This window comes from Perca fluviatilis, chromosome 10, assembly GCF_010015445.1.
Source record: "Perca fluviatilis chromosome 10, GENO_Pfluv_1.0, whole genome shotgun sequence".
NCBI classification, from domain to species: domain Eukaryota; kingdom Metazoa; phylum Chordata; class Actinopteri; order Perciformes; family Percidae; genus Perca; species Perca fluviatilis.
Genome location: NC_053121.1, coordinates 9,673,305 through 9,685,593, shown reverse-complemented (window position 1 = coordinate 9,685,593; position 12,289 = coordinate 9,673,305). Strand labels below are relative to the sequence as shown.

Sequence of the window (12,289 nt, the reverse complement as noted above, 5' to 3'; positions counted from 1 at the left end):
TAATCGGCATGCCGTTTGTTCTTGGCCTTAAAACGGCCTTAAAGTGCCCATATTATGAAAAAAACACTTTTTCTGGTATTTGGGGTGTTCTTTTGTGTCTCTGGTGCTTCCACACACATACAAACTTTGAAAAAAATCCATCCATGCTGTTTTGAGTGAGATACGGTTTCTGAATGTGTCCTGCTTTCAGTCTCCTAGTGAGCTGTTCAAAATCGGCTCGGACTGTGACGTCACAATCCGAAATGAGCTGGCTAACCGCAACCGTTAGCTCGTAGCGTTAGCATTAGCATGCTAACGCTAATGCTAACACTAGCATGGTACCTCGTTCTCAATAGCAAAGCACTGCTACAACACACACAAGTTCACCATAATCTACAAAAGAACTACTTACATGTGCGCCCTCATTTAGAAGTCTCCCAGCTAATCCTGCCTTGTAACTGACTGAAGTTGGAGAAACAGCCTGTCTTTTACTTCTATATAGCTAGCTAGCTGACATGATCTACATCTGAGCTACTGAGCATGTGCGAGTGCAATCAAAGATAGTACAGAAGAAGAAGATGAAAAGAGGTCTCACTCTGTAGCTAAAACAGAAACCAGGTGAAAAGAGGATCTACAGCAGGTAGAGAGAGCTGTGCAGTACAACAAAAATATGGTGTTTTTTGAAAATTAAACCATGTAAACCTATTCTGGTACAACCTTAAAATACAATTATGAACCTGAAAATGAGTATAATATGGGCGCTTTAAAGAAGTAGAAGAGAAAAGATTGCTACCGTTAGTTAAGTCAGCAGATTTTAATGAAATCCAGCCTGAGCAGATAAGTGACTGAGGAGAACTCACATGAGCAGACACAGTGGTCCTCAGGTCGGTGAAGTTGGGGCACCTTTTAAGGCCCATCTCCGCACACGCTACCTGCAGGTTGTGTAAGAAGTTTTAACAAGGGCCCTTCCCAAAAAACAGCTGGTTCGGTGGCTTGCTGGCCGCCCGCAGCTACAGCCACCTTCCAGCCAGCGAAACTCGTCAGTCTCCAAGAACATTTGGGCCACTCCAAATGACTTGTGTTCCCTGTCACAGAAAATGGACACACTCTTTCAGAGGAAAAATTTACAAAAACAACAGACTCACAAGACTCACTGCGGCCTCCTCCACCTTGCAAACCCGGAGGTTACTGAGTACCCCCGGGCGATGACCGTAAATAGAGGCTGTGAAGGCCGCAAAGTAGCCGTTAAAACGGCAGCGCAGCGACGGCGTGTGGTTATCCTCCAGGGCGTCTGAAAGGAGAGAAGACAAAGTACTTCAGCACACTGAGGGGAAGATAAACACATAGGCTTTGAGTTAGTCACTGTTCACATCAGGTGTGTGTCATAACCACTTCACAATAATTCACACTTACTTTTGGATGCCATCAATGTTCTTTAAAAACAGCCAACTGAACAATTCTGTCCGTCCCGTTGCCAGGTACTGGACTGTGAATTTTCCAGCTGCTTAGCAGTGGGGCAGCTGCCCTCGTGGTGCTACTGGTAGTCCCGTAGGTAGTTTTCTGTGAACACACATATGTCCTACTTTTCTTTCTTACCAATTGAAAGAGGGAATTCCAGGTTCCTCATTCCAGGGCTACGTCTGCTGCCCTGGAAGAGGTTTTTCAGGCTTGTTCCTGGCTCCTGCTCCATTTCCTGCTGGTCCAGTAGCATGAACGGAGGCTGCTCCGTCATTTGGGCTGATACTTTGTTCATCAGCCCAAAAGTTAGCATTAGAAAAAGCCTTGTTTGCATTTAAACAGAACAATTTCAGAAATATTATAATACAGGAAAATGATTGTCTTAATGTCAGTATAAGGGAAGAAGAGGGAAGTGTCATGTTGTTAAAATGTACGGAGTGTCTATTTGCACCCCCGGTACGAATAGCCTCGGCCACACAGCTGAGCTATTTACACCCTGTGACGTAACAACAAAAAATGTTGCTCGCGTGCACCGAAATCATGGCGGACGTTCATCTTCCATGACCGCAGAAACTGGCATATTAGGGAAGTTTTGTCTCTAAAGTTTATAACAATTGAATTTCTAGCGGAAAATGGATACTACAGTTGCGCTTTCTGTCTTCAGTGAAAGCATACAACCGTTAGTTTGTTATTTAGTACCTATTTTTTTGTACACAGTATGGTTACCTAGCAACCGAGGCTTGAAGAAACCAAGTGGTAAACAGTTGTTCAACTTCCTGAAAGAACTGCTAGGTGAGTAGTTGGTGCGCTTGCCTTTGGTATGGGAGTTTGGAGTTCGATTCCCCTGTGTGGTGATCTTATTTTTTTAAATTTGGATTGGATAATTTGCATGCAATTGCGCAAGTCAGGACCCGCGAACACAAATTTTTTTTTTTTGCAGGGTGGTAGGGGAAGACTCATGAATATGCCTGCTCTGGTTGGGTTGGTTAGGTTTAGGCAAGAGGAGTGGGATGGTTATGGTTAGGGTTAGGGTAAGAATGTCAGGGCAATAATAATCCAAAAAGGTGTAATACATGAGTAGTATGGATAACTGTGTGTAAATATATGCCAAGGTACTGTAAATGCACAGGGGTGCAAATAGCATACACTGCTAATTGTACCAGGGGTGCAAATAGCATACACTTCTAATTGTACCAGGGTTGCAAATAGCATACACTTCTAATTGCACCAGGGTACAAATAGCATACTGCTAATTGTACCAGGGGTGCAAATAGCATACACTGCTAATTGTACCAGGGGTGCAAATAGCCTCACCCTAAAATGTATTACCCTATTCACCTGTACTGTATGGAACTTAAGTTAAGTTACACCAAACTTTTGTTTCCTTCCTCTCTCTATATATATATATATAAGGTTTTTACAAAAGGATTAGTTCATATATCATTCAAAAGCCTGATTTATGTAAAAGGTTATACCTAAAAACGGCACACTTCTTGGCTGTCCAAAATTCCATCTGTAAAAATGTGTGTAATCTACTCTATAAATTTGTTCTGGATATTCATCGTTAAAAAGTTGTGTATAAAATCAGAGTGTACACCACAGCCCCAGGCGGAAACCGGCGATGTGTCCGCCTGTCTAGGTCAGCCTTACATTTTGCATTTTTTATTTAAAAGGAACTACATAAAGTATTTAATACATAACTTTTAGTAACGTTACACAAACAATTAAAAACACATGCAATATGGAAACGTGAGCATTCAAAATAGGCTACACGATAGCTGAATACAAATTTTCCTCCTTTTTCTGCATGTTCACTTTTCAGCAAGCAAGATGGCGGCGTTCGTCTTTTAATACAGACGTAACGTACCGCTGAGTACGGTGACAGAGTTGCCGGTGAAAAAAGCTTTTGCCGCCCACTTTTAAACTTCTAGCTGAATTAAAATATCCAAAAATAATTTACCATTGGCATGTCCATTACTAACGGTCGGTGGATTAGCTATCGTTAGTAACATTTTATTCATAAACCTCTCCTTAAACCAAGCTAAGCCAAGCTAAATCAACGTTAGCTACATTTTAGCATGCTAATATTTGTCGTAGCATTAACCTAGCTAGCTAGCCAATGTAGCATACGATGACTCAGATATATCTTAATAAAAAAGAAAACCGATTAACTTATTAAATAACGTCAATTTGAATGTGCACACAGACATAGAAGATAACAACAATACAGCCTTGAAATGTCTCAATTAACGACTCATTTGAAATAACTTAATTAAGTTAGTTACCCTTTATAAGCTAGCTAGCTAAGTTATGTTAGCTAATGTAACATTAGAGAGTTTATTCTAGAAGCACTGTTTAAAGAAGCACATTTTCAGCAACAAACTACAGGTAAAATGAAACTGCTTACCTTGCCTCCCTGCCCCAGGAACCAAAGTGTCGTTTAGAGGAGAAAATAATAATATAGCCGATGGTCCGATGCCAATAGCCAACTCACCGAGAGACGATGTGGGGGTGACTGGGTTACGCCAGTTGATGAGGTGTGCTCCTTTTTACCCTGTGTGAAGATCCAGCGGGCGGGGTGCCAGATAGAGCGCACTCTTCAATGAGTTTCTGTCTCCGCCTGCCGTAGTCCTTTGCTGGTATCTATTTACAACGCATATCGTGTTGGATTTATATTTTATAAACAAACCTAGCTAGCTAAATCAACAGGCTATTATTATAAAATTGACCAAGTATTTCTATTCTTATTACTCACTAAGCTAAGAGTACCTTTACCACTGCAGCAAACCAACCACGCCGTTATTTTAGCATGTATGGCTTATTCTGTCTTAGATGATCAGTTGAAAACACATAGTCAAACAGTCCGGCCGAAACTACTTAGTTGAAATTACGTTGTTAAACAGTCCAAGGCGAACCGACTTATTTTCAACCATATTTCAACGTTGAAAGATGGTAATTGTTTACTGGGACAGCCCTTTTTATCCGTTGCCATGTCGAGTAGTAAGCAGTAAGCTTGTTGATTGTGTCATAGTTCTCTTGTGTGCCGGTCATGATCATTCAAGCACATGTTTTGATTTCTGGGTCTTCTTCTGTGGTCAAACATTTTTTATCCAGTTGTTTTGGCCACTCACTTTCAGGTTCCAGCAAGAAATCTGGACCATGTATCCAGACTTTGTTCTGCAGGAACTTCCTCACTTTGACTCCTCAAGAGCCCTGATCCGCTGGATTTAGCTCTGAGTTCACATAGCGCCACTGGGTAGGATGAGAAAGATCCCTTATTGTAGTGGCTCTGTTTGCTACAAAGGTTTTGAAGCGAGCACTTTCATTACTTTCGATATCTGAGCACCATAGTGCTATCAGTCCAGAAGATGGATTCCTGCAATGGAATCTTAAGCTCCTGTTTCAACATTCTGTCAATTTTTACTGCCACGACTGCTGCCGTCAATTTTAGTCTTGGTATTGTGACGTGTTTTAAGGGAGTCACTCTTGATTTTCCGATGAGGAGGGAACATTGTTTCTTGTTTTCATGGCTGGTAAGCAATATGTAGGAAGCAGTAGCATATCCATCCTCCTTTTTGATACATCTGGGTATGCTGAACTCTGCCAAACTCTCTAAATCTGCTAACCATTCATGCCATCTTTTTGCATGTTCACCTTCAATCTCCTCGTCCCAACCATGTTTCTCCTTGCAAAGGTCGCGCAAAATGAGTTTTGCTGGCAATATGAGTTTTGCTGGCAATATGAGTTTTGCTGGCAATATGAGTTTTGCTGGCAATATGAGTTTTGCTGGCAATGTGAGTGGTGCTAAGAAGCCAAGGGGGTCAAAGACAGAACTTACTGTGGACAGGATGCCACGTCTGGTGACAGGCTTGTTTTGCATGTTTATCTGGAAGCTGAACTTGTTAGTTTCTGTGCACCATTGCACACCAAGTGCACGCTCCATTGGGAGGGTATTGTGGCTCATGTCCAGATCTTTAACTTCAGGTGCTCTTTCGTTGTCTGGAATAGACGCCAAGACTCTCTTACTGTTACTCACCCACTTGGTGAGACCGAAACCTCCCCTGGCACATAAGGCTGTGAGTTCTTGTACCAGCTGATTGCTTTCTCACTTGTTTCCACTGCTTTAAGGCAGTCGTCAACATAGAAGTGTCTTAGCACAGTGTCAACAGCCTCTGCACTCATAATCTCTTTTGCATCCTCTGCAGTTTTTCTCAGTGCGTAGGAGGTGCAAGTGGGTGAAGACTAGGGCTGTAGTGATACGATACACGATATTCAGCTCACGATACGATATATATCACGATATTCAGCCAACGATACGATTCGATATAATTTGATACACTTACATCATTTTCTGAAAGATTTAAAGGGGACAGAGTGATTTTGGTGACATCTTGTGAGTGTTCCATTTACTTGGATTTAATTAATTGAACTGAAAACATCGATTACACAATATATGTCTCTGACTGGACAGAGAGTCTACAGCAGGGATCAACTACATTTCTTTCAGAATTCTTCTAAGCACTCTGGCGGCCGGACTTTCAAATAAAGAAATGTATTGTATTGTAAATGTATTAGTGTGAGCAAACTCCTAAAAAACATGGAAACTCCATAATGATAACTGGCTCTTTAACTAGAAAAAGATCTCAGACTAGACTGACAGACCTGATTGGTGGAAAATGCTTGCAGAAAGAAAGGCTGTTGTCAGGTAAACATGTCACTGTCAAAGACGCTGAAGCGAAAAGTTGACGTGGAAAAGCCCAGCTTTAATGATGAATGGACTGATAAGCAGGCTATGCACTCGTCATGTATGCCTCATTTGCAATGAAACGATGTTGTTGCAAAATAATACAACCATCATCATCATCACTCGAACATAACGATCGCGTCATTCACGTGCATATTAAGTAGCTCCAGATTGTCCGCTCTAGCGGAGAGTTTGGTTTGTTCAGCCAACAGTGAGGTTTACAAGAATTTGTCAAAATTTCCAGATGCCCGGCAACCTAAGAAACAGTTAGACTAAAAACCGACAGCTTTTGTTTTAGCTCATTTGTAAAAATTCGCTATTTGCAGAGTAGAGCTGTGTTTGCGTAAGACAGCGCGGTGGACTGAGCAGATTGAAATATCGCTTTCTACATGTTTATGCCGGTCTACACAGGTGAGTGCATTGATAAGTATTGACTTTCTACTCACGAAGGTTTAATTGTAGCCTATTTACAGAAAAGAGACCAGCGTGAGTTCATCCACCCCAGCGGCCGTTGGTAACTCTGTATCATTCCCAGTCAGGTGCTGCGTGTTTTAACCTTTAACACACACACATCTCGGCTCAGCTGTGTGTGTGTGTTTTAACGCACACACATCTCGGCTCAGCAGTATGTGGAGCTCGGGCATCGCTGTACAGAATCCCGGCATGTGAATAGAGATGTAAATACAGGGGGCTGGGTTTTTGCTCTGAATGCTTGAAATGATAAATAACAGAACGCATTTTTTCCTCTTTACATTTTGTGAATTCATGATTATTCTGCGGGCCAGACTAAAAGCTTTGACGGCAGGCCGCCAGTTGACGTTGGCTGCTCGACAGCAACACTAGCGGCTGGCTGACCAAATCGCTCTTCCTGCAACATGAACGGGGGTAAACACGGGGGATTTGAATGGGATTTGAATGGGATTTATGTATCGATACTCGCGGCTTAAAAATAGATACTTTCTTGGGGGAAAAAATATCGATTTATATCGCAGAATCGATAAAATTGCTCAGCCTTAGTGAAGACGTAACACCGAAGAGGTGTACATTCATCCTGAACACTTCTGCGTCACGGTTAAGGTCACCATTTGCATTTTCCTTCAGGATCCTCACCTGGTAAAACATAGACTCCACATCCGCCATCTGCGCCACTGGATGCTCTCTGAACCTCAATAGGACGCCAATGAGGTTGTTAGTGAGGTCTGGTCCTTGGAGTAACTGTTCATTTAGTGAGACACCCTGGTATGTAGCCGTGCAATCAAAGACCACTCTCATTTTCTTCTTCTTGGGGTGATACACCCCGTGGTGGCGTCATTGCGGCTGAGCTGCTCGGTTGGTATCTTCTCAGCGTAGCCTTTGTCAACGATGTCTCTCATAAATTTAGTCTTTATGGAAGTCTGGGTTTCTCTTTAGCTTCTTCTTGAGATTTTCAGCCTGCTGCTGAGCCATGCAGCGATTATTTGGCATCTTGGTGTTCTCATTTCTCAGGGTAACCTCAGACTATAATGTCCATCAACTGACTTCGTCGAACTTGAAACCAAGTGCATAAACTTGTGATCATCCTGGGACATTTCTTCCTTCTCTTCACAGCTTCGTTCTGGGAAATCTGTGTTGTACTGTTTCACTAACAGCTCTTCTATTTCACTCACTTGAATGTGATTAGCTGTGTAGCTGTGCAGCTTACCACTGTCTGTTTTTGGGCCGTCGTCTCATCTGAGAGGTCCAATGATCACCCATCCCAGGGCGGTCTTAACTGCGTATGGCCCCTTTCCATCATTAGTGGGAATGCTGTTCAACAGCATTCCAACTATTGTTATTGGGGGAATGCTGTTCTACAGCATTCCACCTATTGTTATTCGGTTCTTTATTTATTTGGGGGAATGCTGTTTTACAGCATTCCACCTATTGTTATCCTGTTCTTTATTTTTGGGGGAATGCTGTTCTACAGCATTCCACCTATTGTTATTCGGTTTTATTGGGGGAATGCTGTTCTACAGCATTTTTCAACCTAGTGTTTTCAACTGTACGAATTCTTATGTATATTTTTTTTTGTGTTTTTTTTTTTTTTTTTTTTTTTTCAAATTTTAAGCTTTTTAACACTTTTTTTTAACATTGAAGTGAATGAGAGCAGCCTTCAACAACTTGAAATCCTCTTCTGCTTCAACATGTATCTCCTCCTACATTCTTCCACCTACAGACGTGATTCAAAATGTAAAATGTTCACAAAATATTCAGGTATTCGGGGTGTGCTCAGTGTTTTGATATCTTTTACAGTTTTGTGAAAAATCTGTTTAAGTTTAGTGATTATTTCAGGAAATTTTATCGATTAAACAGGGTGTATTGCGTGTTTGCTAGAGTGGATGACATCACAGCTAGAGGTGAAGCTTCGAAAAAATTATCTTAGTTCCTTGTCTGTAAACTGCTCTCACGCCCACAATATCTACTTGTCATACACAATTTATACATCAAAACGTAGGTATTTTTGTCTAGTTTCAGGAAATCTGCTCAGTTTTGTGATACGCCTTTTACTTTTGGCTGGTTGAGCTTCCAAATGACAAGATGTCCATATGCGTTCTCCATTGGCTTTAATGATCAAACTCCTAGATATTTCCCAGCAAAACACTGAACGAACCACTTTTTGAAATCGCTGATATGACCACATTTTTACGTTTATCCATATAAATTTTATACCGATACGTTCACAAAGGCCTTGTGATGCTCAGGATCACGTCATTTGACTGATAGCAGTTATGGTGTTGCCACAGTGAGGCTTGTTTGGGAGCTGGGCTCTCAGGGCTCAATGAATAGCTGCAGCAGGCACAGCTGACAGATTCAGCAGGTGACAGGCTCGTTAAGCTGATTACAGACATCAAAGCAAGTAAACATTCCCAGGCCATGGTTACCATGACAACACTTTCACAGACACACACCCAGATACTACAGGCAGTAATATGAACAGTAGTCTATACAGATACTACAGGTAGTAACATGAACAGTAGTCTCTTTTTTGGCCTTCCTCTCTTCCCTTTCCTGTCCTCTTCCTTCTGTCCTTCTTTCTTTCCTCTTTCCTTTCTGTCCTGTCCTCTTTTCTCTTCTTCCTCTTCTTTCTTCCCTCTTTCTTTCCTCTTTCGCTCTTTCTGTCCTCTTTCCTCTTTCTTCTTCCCTCTTTCTGTCCTCTTCCTCTTTCTGTCTTTCTTCCCTCTTTTTCTTCTTTCCTCTTTCCTCTTTCTTTTTTCTTTCCTCTTTCCTCTTTCCTTTCCGCCTCCCTCTTTCTTTCCTTCCTCTTTCCTTCTTTCCTTTCCTCTCTTTCTTTCCTTCCCCTTTCTTCCCTCTTTCTGTCCTCTTTCTTCCTTCCTCTTTCTGTCCTTTCTCTGTCCTCTCTTTCCTCTTTCTTCCCCTCTTTCTCTTCCCTTCCTCTTTTCCTCTTTCCTCCTTTTCTTCTTCCTTTTTCTTTCTGTCCTCTCCCTGTCCCTCCCTCTCCTCTTTCTTCTTCCTCTTTCTATCCTCTTCTTCTTTCCACTTTTTTCTCTTTCTTTCTTCTTTCCTCTTTCTTTCTTCTTCTTTCTTCTTTCCTTTTCTTTCCTCTTTTTCTTCTTTCTTCCTTCTTCCTGTCCTCTCTTTCTTCCTTCCTTTCTTTCCTTTCTTTCCTCTTTCCTTTCTTCTTTCCTCTTTCTTCTTTCTTCTTTCCTGTTCTTTCTTCTTTCTCTTCTTCTTTTCCTTTCTCCTCTTTTTTCTTCCTTTCTGTCATCTTCCTTTCCTTTTCTTTCTTTCCTCTTTGTCCTCTTTCCTTCTTTCTTTCCTCTTTTCCTCTTTTCTTCCTCCTTTTTTCCTCTTTCTTCCTCTTTCTTCCTCTTTTTCTTCTTTCCTCTTTCTTTCTCTCTTTCCTCTTTCTGATTTCTTTCTTCTTTCCTCTTTCCTTTTTCCTGTCCTCTTTCTTCTTTCCTCTTTCTTTCTCTTCCTCCTCTTTTCTTTTCTTTTCCTCCTTCTCTTTCCTCTTCTTCTCTTTCTTCTTTCTTCTTTTCCTTTCCTCTTATCCTCTTTCTCTTTTTTCTTCCCTTCTTCCTGATCCTTTTCTTCTTTCTTTCCTCTTCTCTTTCCTTTTTTCCTTTCTGTTTCTTCTTTCTTCTTTTCATCTTTCCTTCTTTCCTCTTTCTTTCTCTTCACTCTGTCATCTTTCCTCTTTCATCCTCTTCCCTCTTTTCTGTCCTCTTTCCTCTTTCTTTCTTTCTCTTTCTTTCCTCTTTCTGTCCTTTTTTCTCTTTCTCTTTTTCCTCTTTCTTCCTGTCCCTCTTTCTTCTTTCTTCTTTCCTTCCTTTCTGTCCTCTTTCCTCTCTTTCTTCTTTTCTTTCTGTCTTTTTTCTTTCCTCTTTCTTCCTCTTTCTTCCTTCTTCTTTCTCTGTCCTCTCCCTGTTCTCTTTCCTCTTTCTGTTCCTTTCTTCTTCCTCTTTCTTCACTCTTTCCTCTTTCTTCCTCTATTTCTTTCGTCTTCTTTTCTCTGTTATCTGTTGCTTTCTGATCACATCTCATCTTTCCTCCAGGTCAGATCCCCGTCACTGTCTGATCACGACAACTTCTGCTTTTCTTGTACGTTTTAACCAACAATCCGGTTTAGCTATAACTATAAGCTTTTCCAAAAACTTAATTATTCCACATATTTTTGTACATTAATGGTAGTATGATATGAAATTTAAAACCATTCCACTTTTCGGCTATTTTCACTACTTCATCTTTATTTCTTGCGGATTTAAGCTATTGTCGAGTTAGCTTTAGCAATTCAGCTATTCACAGCATTCCCATTTTCTTGCGGAAATGCATTTTTCTCAGTTCTGCTATTCCCCTCTTCCGATACGTTTTGGCTCCTCTGTAACTTCTGCATACTTTCACCCTATTTAAACCATTCAACTTTTCCAAATGTTCCAGCTCTTTCCAGCTAATGATGGGACTTCTTCAACTTTTTCTACTATTTATACTTTTTCCAAATTTTTAAACTTTTAACACTTTTTTTAACATTGTGGAAATTGAATGAAACCGGCCTTCCAACAACTTGAAATCCTCGTCTGCTTCAACATGTATCTCCTCCTACATTTCTTCCACCTACAGACAGGAAGTTCAAAATGTAAAAATGTTCACAAAATATTCAGGTATTCGGGGTGTGCTCGGTGTTTGTGATAACTCTTTTTACAGTTTTTGTAATCTGTTTAGAAGTTTAGTGATGATTATTTCAGGAAATTTTATGGATTAAACAGAGATTGTGTGTGCGTTTTGCACAAGTGGATGACATCACAGCCCAGGGGTGAAGCTTGAAAAAATTATCTTAGTTCGCTTGTCTGTAAACTGCTCTCACGCACAATATCACTTGTCATACACAATTTATACATCAAAACGTGAGTTATTTTTGTCTAGTTCAGATAATCTGCTCAGTCATGCGATACGTCTCCTTACTTTTGGCTCAGCGAGCTTCAAATGACAAGATGTGTCCATATCGTTCTCCATTGGCTTCAATGATCAAACTCCTAGATATTTCCCATGAAACACTGGGCAGACCACTTTTTTGAAATGCGCTGATGACCATTTTCACGTTTATCCATATAAATTTTGCTACCCGTCGTTCACAAGGCCTCATTTCACTGATAGCAGTTATGCTGTTGTTGCCACAGTGAGAGCTTTGTTTGGGGCGCTCTCAGGGACTCTGAATGCTTTGCAGCACAGCACAGCTGACAGATTCAGCAGGTGACGAATATAGATTAGCTTGATTACAGACATCAAAGCAAATGCGACATTCCAGGCCATGGTTACCATGTGACAGCACTTTCTGAACTTACACCCAGATACAGGCAGTAATATGAACAGTGGTCTATGCAGATACTACAGGCAAGTGGCAGACAGTAGTCTATACAGATACTACAAGGGCAGTAACATGAACAGTAGTCTCTTTGGCCTTCCACTTCTGTCAGTCTGTCTTCTGTCTGTCATCCCTCTTTCTTTGTCCTCTTTCTTCTTTTCTCTTTCTGTCTTCTTTCCTCTTTCTGTCTCTGTTCTCTTTCTGTCCTCTCGCTCTCTTTTTCTCTTTCCTCTTTCTGTCCTCTGTTCTCTTTATTAATACGTAGCGGG

General features: G+C 41.1%; 1 pseudogene; it reads right to left on the bottom strand.

The window, feature by feature from the left end:
• Positions 1-9,289: 9,289 nt before the first annotated feature.
• The window catches only part of LOC120566254, a 3,756-nt pseudogene continuing 756 nt past the window's right edge, over positions 9,290-12,289 (bottom strand).